This window comes from Schistocerca gregaria, unplaced genomic scaffold (genome assembly GCF_023897955.1).
Source record: "Schistocerca gregaria isolate iqSchGreg1 unplaced genomic scaffold, iqSchGreg1.2 ptg000350l, whole genome shotgun sequence".
Lineage (NCBI taxonomy): Eukaryota > Metazoa > Arthropoda > Insecta > Orthoptera > Acrididae > Schistocerca > Schistocerca gregaria.
Genome location: NW_026061810.1, coordinates 3,834,221 through 3,841,767, shown reverse-complemented (window position 1 = coordinate 3,841,767; position 7,547 = coordinate 3,834,221).

The window sequence follows — 7,547 nt, the reverse complement described above, 5'->3', positions numbered from 1 at the left end:
CCTTCAAGTATTCACCGAGGTAGCCGGCTATCTCAGTCGGTAGAGCGTCAGACACTTAATCCCAGGGTTGTGGGTTCGAGCCAGACGCTGGGCGAAACGGAATTTTGTTCCGCTGCAGGTGTAAATTACCGTTTTTCTTATTAACGAGATTTAATGGAAATAGCAACTTTAAACTTTGCCTACGTCTCTGTCAGTCGCAAGGAAACTGTATTTGAAGGTGAAGGTGATTTTGTAGACATGTGTAAAAGACATGTTCTGAAATGCAAGTGTTGTGGTTTGGAGAGCACATCGGTTACGTGTCAGATGTGTAGCCAAGCAGTAATTTGTCGCCATAGCTGCAAATATTAGCCGATAATATGAATTGTTGTCAGCTAAAGTCTGATGATGCAGACGACCGTAAAGACGAAGTACCCAAGAGTACCGCTAGGCCGCGCCTCTTTAGCTCAGTGGTAGAGCACGGGTCTAATAAACCAGGGGTCGTAAGTTCCATCCTCACAGGAGAAAGATGAATTTTGGAAATCAGTTGCGCGTCGTGGCCGTATAGCAAACAGTACCTGTGATGACGAACAATTAGCGACAGGCGTTTTTTTAAGATTTACTCTCAGCTGTGATTAAGGCGAATGGCGCAGATAAAGCATTTGCCAAAGCGGTACAGCATAAGGTGGGACGAGGCAGTCTGAATTACATTTTATAGATGTATTTCTCACATATCTCAGAGCCTCTCGCGGTCGTCGTCGTCGTCGTCGTCGTCGTCGTCGTCGCCGCCGCCGCTTCTGCAGAAGTAGCAAATGGCCATCGTAGCAAATGCGGCGACGGACGCCCTGCCTTCGATTCCGAATGCACAAAGTGTGTGGTCTTGTTTCTCAGTCTATATTTGGTCGGTCACGTCAGAGGTTGAATGTAACGAATGGGTGGGAAAGAGCAAGGGGCAGCGGCTGTGTAGAACGAAAACACAAATCCTCAGGGGTGTGAGCGTTTCGAGATGAGTCGTATACATGTAAATGTTGGTCGTCAGTGACCGTGTGGCCTAATGGATAAGGCGTCGGACTTCGGCTCTGAAGATTACAGGTTCGAATGCTGTCACGCTTGTGTTTTTCCAGTTCTGAAAAAGAAACATACCGTTTTAATGTAGCAATTGAGCAGTACGAAACCGTCTGAATGTTGCTGTTGACCATTTTTTGCTTGGAGATGCTCTTGAGCTTGAAACACACACAGCAAGACCGGTGTTAACTAGCGAAATGGTCGGCAGAGTGCCGACACCGCGAGTTTTGACTGGCACTTGCACATCTAAAACAACGTCGGAAAGTAACTCGTTCGGCTTTTGAGTCACATAAAGTATGTGTGTTAATTTTGACGCCACTAGCTCTGCTTGTTGTCATGCAATTTCTTTGCCTCTCAGAAATGATTATGACATAAAAGTGAAGTACGTGACGAGTGTGACGTTAGGAAAACATTAGGCAGCATGGAGAGATGCTGTATGGGACCACCCAACCCAAACGAGTACTGTGTGACGTGCTACCCGGCAAGTATTCACCGAGGTAGCCGGCTATCTCAGTCGGTAGAGCGTCAGACACTTAATCCCAGGGTTGTGGGTTCGAGCCAGACGCTGGGCGAAACGGAATTTTGTTCCGCTGCAGGTGTAAATTACCGTTTTTCTTATTAACGAGATTTAATGGAAATAGCAACTTTAAACTTTGCCTACGTCTCTGTCAGTCGCAAGGAAACTGTATTTGAAGGTGAAGGTGATTTTGTAGACATGTGTAAAAGACATGTTCTGAAATGCAAGTGTTGTGGTTTGGAGAGCACATCGGTTACGTGTCAGATGTGTAGCCAAGCAGTAATTTGTCGCCATAGCTGCAAATATTAGCCGATAATATGAATTGTTGTCAGCTAAAGTCTGATGATGCAGACGACCGTAAAGACGAAGTACCCAAGAGTGCCGCTAGGCCGCGCCTCTTTAGCTCAGTGGAAGAGCACTGGTCTAATAAACCAGGGGTCGTAAGTTCCATCCTCACAGGAGAAAGATGAATTTTGGAAATCAGTTGCGCGTCGTGGCCGTATAGCAAACAGTACCTGTGATGACGAACAATTAGCGACAGGCGTTTTTTTAAGATTTACTCTCAGATGTGATTAAGGCGAATGGCGCAGATAAAGCATTTGCCAAAGCGGTACAGCATAAGGTGGGACGAGGCAGTCTGAATTACATTTTATAGATGTATTTCTCACATATCTCAGAGCCTCTCGCGATCTTCGTCGTCGTCGTCGTCGTCGTCGTCGTCGTCGCCGCCGCCGCTTCTGCAGAAGTAGCAAATGGCCATCGTAGCAAATGCGGCGAGGGACGCCCTGCCTTCGATTCCGAATGCACAAAGTGTGTGGTCTTGTTTCTCAGTCTATATTTGGTCGGTCACGTCAGAGGTTGAATGTAACGAATGGGTGGGAAAGAGCAAGGGGCAGCGGCTGTGTAGAACGAAAACACAAATCCTCAGGGGTGTGAGCGTTTCGAGATGAGTCGTATACATGTAAATGTTGGTCGTCAGTGACCGTGTGGCCTAATGGATAAGGCGTCGGACTTCGGCTCTGAAGATAACAGGTTCGAATGCTGTCACGCTTGTGTTTTTCCAGTTCTGAAAAAGAAACATACCGTTTTAATGTAGCTATTGAGCAGTACGAAACCGTCTGAATGTTGCTGTTGACCATTTTTTGCTTGGAGATGCTCTTGAGCTTGAAACACACACAGCAAGACCGGTGTTAACTAGCGAAATGGTCGGCAGAGTGCCGACACCGCGAGTTTTGACTGGCACTTGCACATCTAAAACAACGTCGGAAAGTAACTCGTTCGGCTTTTGAGTCACATAAAGTATGTGTGTTAATTTTGACGCCACTAGCTCTGCTTGTTGTCATGCAATTTCTTTGCCTCTCAGAAATGATTATGACATAAAAGTGAAGTACGTGACGAGTGTGACGTTAGGAAAACATTAGGCAGCATGGAGAGATGCTGTATGGGACCACCCAACCCAAACGAGTACTGTGTGACGTGCTACCCTTCAAGTATTCACCGAGGTAGCCGGCTATCTCAGTCGGTAGAGCGTCAGACACTTAATCCCAGGGTTGTGGGTTCGAGCCAGACGCTGGGCGAAACGGAATTTTGTTCCGCTGCAGGTGTAAATTACCGTTTTTCTTATTAACGAGATTTAATGGAAATAGCAACTTTAAACTTTGCCTACGTCTCTGTCAGTCGCAAGGAAACTGTATTTGAAGGTGAAGGTGATTTTGTAGACATGTGTAAAAGACATGTTCTGAAATGCAAGTGTTGTGGTTTGGAGAGCACATCGGTTACGTGTCAGATGTGTAGCCAAGCAGTAATTTGTCGCCATAGCTGCAAATATTAGCCGATAATATGAATTGTTGTCAGCTAAAGTCTGATGATGCAGACGACCGTAAAGACGAAGTACCCAAGAGTACCGCTAGGCCGCGCCTCTTTAGCTCAGTGGTAGAGCACGGGTCTAATAAACCAGGGGTCGTAAGTTCCATCCTCACAGGAGAAAGATGAATTTTGGAAATCAGTTGCGCGTCGTGGCCGTATAGCAAACAGTACCTGTGATGACGAACAATTAGCGACAGGCGTTTTTTTAAGATTTACTCTCAGCTGTGATTAAGGCGAATGGCGCAGATAAAGCATTTGCCAAAGCGGTACAGCATAAGGTGGGACGAGGCAGTCTGAATTACATTTTATAGATGTATTTCTCACATATCTCAGAGCCTCTCGCGGTCGTCGTCGTCGTCGTCGTCGTCGTCGTCGTCGCCGCCGCCGCTTCTGCAGAAGTAGCAAATGGCCATCGTAGCAAATGCGGCGACGGACGCCCTGCCTTCGATTCCGAATGCACAAAGTGTGTGGTCTTGTTTCTCAGTCTATATTTGGTCGGTCACGTCAGAGGTTGAATGTAACGAATGGGTGGGAAAGAGCAAGGGGCAGCGGCTGTGTAGAACGAAAACACAAATCCTCAGGGGTGTGAGCGTTTCGAGATGAGTCGTATACATGTAAATGTTGGTCGTCAGTGACCGTGTGGCCTAATGGATAAGGCGTCGGACTTCGGCTCTGAAGATTACAGGTTCGAATGCTGTCACGCTTGTGTTTTTCCAGTTCTGAAAAAGAAACATACCGTTTTAATGTAGCAATTGAGCAGTACGAAACCGTCTGAATGTTGCTGTTGACCATTTTTTGCTTGGAGATGCTCTTGAGCTTGAAACACACACAGCAAGACCGGTGTTAACTAGCGAAATGGTCGGCAGAGTGCCGACACCGCGAGTTTTGACTGGCACTTGCACATCTAAAACAACGTCGGAAAGTAACTCGTTCGGCTTTTGAGTCACATAAAGTATGTGTGTTAATTTTGACGCCACTAGCTCTGCTTGTTGTCATGCAATTTCTTTGCCTCTCAGAAATGATTATGACATAAAAGTGAAGTACGTGACGAGTGTGACGTTAGGAAAACATTAGGCAGCATGGAGAGATGCTGTATGGGACCACCCAACCCAAACGAGTACTGTGTGACGTGCTACCCGGCAAGTATTCACCGAGGTAGCCGGCTATCTCAGTCGGTAGAGCGTCAGACACTTAATCCCAGGGTTGTGGGTTCGAGCCAGACGCTGGGCGAAACGGAATTTTGTTCCGCTGCAGGTGTAAATTACCGTTTTTCTTATTAACGAGATTTAATGGAAATAGCAACTTTAAACTTTGCCTACGTCTCTGTCAGTCGCAAGGAAACTGTATTTGAAGGTGAAGGTGATTTTGTAGACATGTGTAAAAGACATGTTCTGAAATGCAAGTGTTGTGGTTTGGAGAGCACATCGGTTACGTGTCAGATGTGTAGCCAAGCAGTAATTTGTCGCCATAGCTGCAAATATTAGCCGATAATATGAATTGTTGTCAGCTAAAGTCTGATGATGCAGACGACCGTAAAGACGAAGTACCCAAGAGTGCCGCTAGGCCGCGCCTCTTTAGCTCAGTGGAAGAGCACTGGTCTAATAAACCAGGGGTCGTAAGTTCCATCCTCACAGGAGAAAGATGAATTTTGGAAATCAGTTGCGCGTCGTGGCCGTATAGCAAACAGTACCTGTGATGACGAACAATTAGCGACAGGCGTTTTTTTAAGATTTACTCTCAGATGTGATTAAGGCGAATGGCGCAGATAAAGCATTTGCCAAAGCGGTACAGCATAAGGTGGGACGAGGCAGTCTGAATTACATTTTATAGATGTATTTCTCACATATCTCAGAGCCTCTCGCGATCTTCGTCGTCGTCGTCGTCGTCGTCGTCGTCGTCGTCGTCGTCGCCGCCGCCGCTTCTGCAGAAGTAGCAAATGGCCATCGTAGCAAATGCGGCGAGGGACGCCCTGCCTTCGATTCCGAATGCACAAAGTGTGTGGTCTTGTTTCTCAGTCTATATTTGGTCGGTCACGTCAGAGGTTGAATGTAACGAATGGGTGGGAAAGAGCAAGGGGCAGCGGCTGTGTAGAACGAAAACACAAATCCTCAGGGGTGTGAGCGTTTCGAGATGAGTCGTATACATGTAAATGTTGGTCGTCAGTGACCGTGTGGCCTAATGGATAAGGCGTCGGACTTCGGCTCTGAAGATAACAGGTTCGAATGCTGTCACGCTTGTGTTTTTCCAGTTCTGAAAAAGAAACATACCGTTTTAATGTAGCTATTGAGCAGTACGAAACCGTCTGAATGTTGCTGTTGACCATTTTTTGCTTGGAGATGCTCTTGAGCTTGAAACACACACAGCAAGACCGGTGTTAACTAGCGAAATGGTCGGCAGAGTGCCGACACCGCGAGTTTTGACTGGCACTTGCACATCTAAAACAACGTCGGAAAGTAACTCGTTCGGCTTTTGAGTCACATAAAGTATGTGTGTTAATTTTGACGCCACTAGCTCTGCTTGTTGTCATGCAATTTCTTTGCCTCTCAGAAATGATTATGACATAAAAGTGAAGTACGTGACGAGTGTGACGTTAGGAAAACATTAGGCAGCATGGAGAGATGCTGTATGGGACCACCCAACCCAAACGAGTACTGTGTGACGTGCTACCCTTCAAGTATTCACCGAGGTAGCCGGCTATCTCAGTCGGTAGAGCTTCAGACACTTAATCCCAGGGTTGTGGGTTCGAGCCAGACGCTGGGCGAAACGGAATTTTGTTCCGCTGCAGGTGTAAATTACCGTTTTTCTTATTAACGAGATTTAATGGAAATAGCAACTTTAAACTTTGCCTACGTCTCTGTCAGTCGCAAGGAAACTGTATTTGAAGGTGAAGGTGATTTTGTAGACATGTGTAAAAGACATGTTCTGAAATGCAAGTGTTGTGGTTTGGAGAGCACATCGGTTACGTGTCAGATGTGTAGCCAAGCAGTAATTTGTCGCCATAGCTGCAAATATTAGCCGATAATATGAATTGTTGTCAGCTAAAGTCTGATGATGCAGACGACCGTAAAGACGAAGTACCCAAGAGTACCGCTAGCCCGCGCCTCTTTAGCTCAGTGGTAGAGCACGGGTCTAATAAACCAGGGGTCGTAAGTTCCATCCTCACAGGAGAAAGATGAATTTTGGAAATCAGTTGCGCGTCGTGGCCGTATAGCAAACAGTACCTGTGATGACGAACAATTAGCGACAGGCGTTTTTTTAAGATTTACTCTCAGATGTGATTAAGGCGAATGGCGCAGATAAAGCATTTGCCAAAGCGATACAGCATAAGGTGGGACGAGGCAGTCTGAATTACATTTTATAGATGTATTTCTCACATATCTCAGAGCCTCTCGCGATCTTCGTCGTCGTCGTCGTCGTCGTCGTCGTCGTCGCCGCCGCCGCTTCTGCAGAAGTAGCAAATGGCCATCGTAGCAAATGCGGCGAGGGACGCCCTGCCTTCGATTCCGAATGCACAAAGTGTGTGGTCTTGTTTCTCAGTCTATATTTGGTCGGTCACGTCAGAGGTTGAATGTAACGAATGGGTGGGAAAGAGCAAGGGGCAGCGGCTGTGTAGAACGAAAACACAAATCCTCAGGGGTGTGAGCGTTTCGAGATGAGTCGTATACATGTAAATGTTGGTCGTCAGTGACCGTGTGGCCTAATGGATAAGGCGTCGGACTTCGGCTCTGAAGATAACAGGTTCGAATGCTGTCACGCTTGTGTTTTTCCAGTTCTGAAAAAGAAACATACCGTTTTAATGTAGCTATTGAGCAGTACGAAACCGTCTGAATGTTGCTGTTGACCATTTTTTGCTTGGAGATGCTCTTGAGCTTGAAACACACACAGCAAGACCGGTGTTAACTAGCGAAATGGTCGGCAGAGTGCCGACACCGCGAGTTTTGACTGGCACTTGCACATCTAAAACAACGTCGGAAAGTAACTCGTTCGGCTTTTGAGTCACATAAAGTATGTGTGTTAATTTTGACGCCACTAGCTCTGCTTGTTGTCATGCAATTTCTTTGCCTCTCAGAAATGATTATGACATAAAAGTGAAGTACGTGACGAGTGTGACGTTAGGAAAACA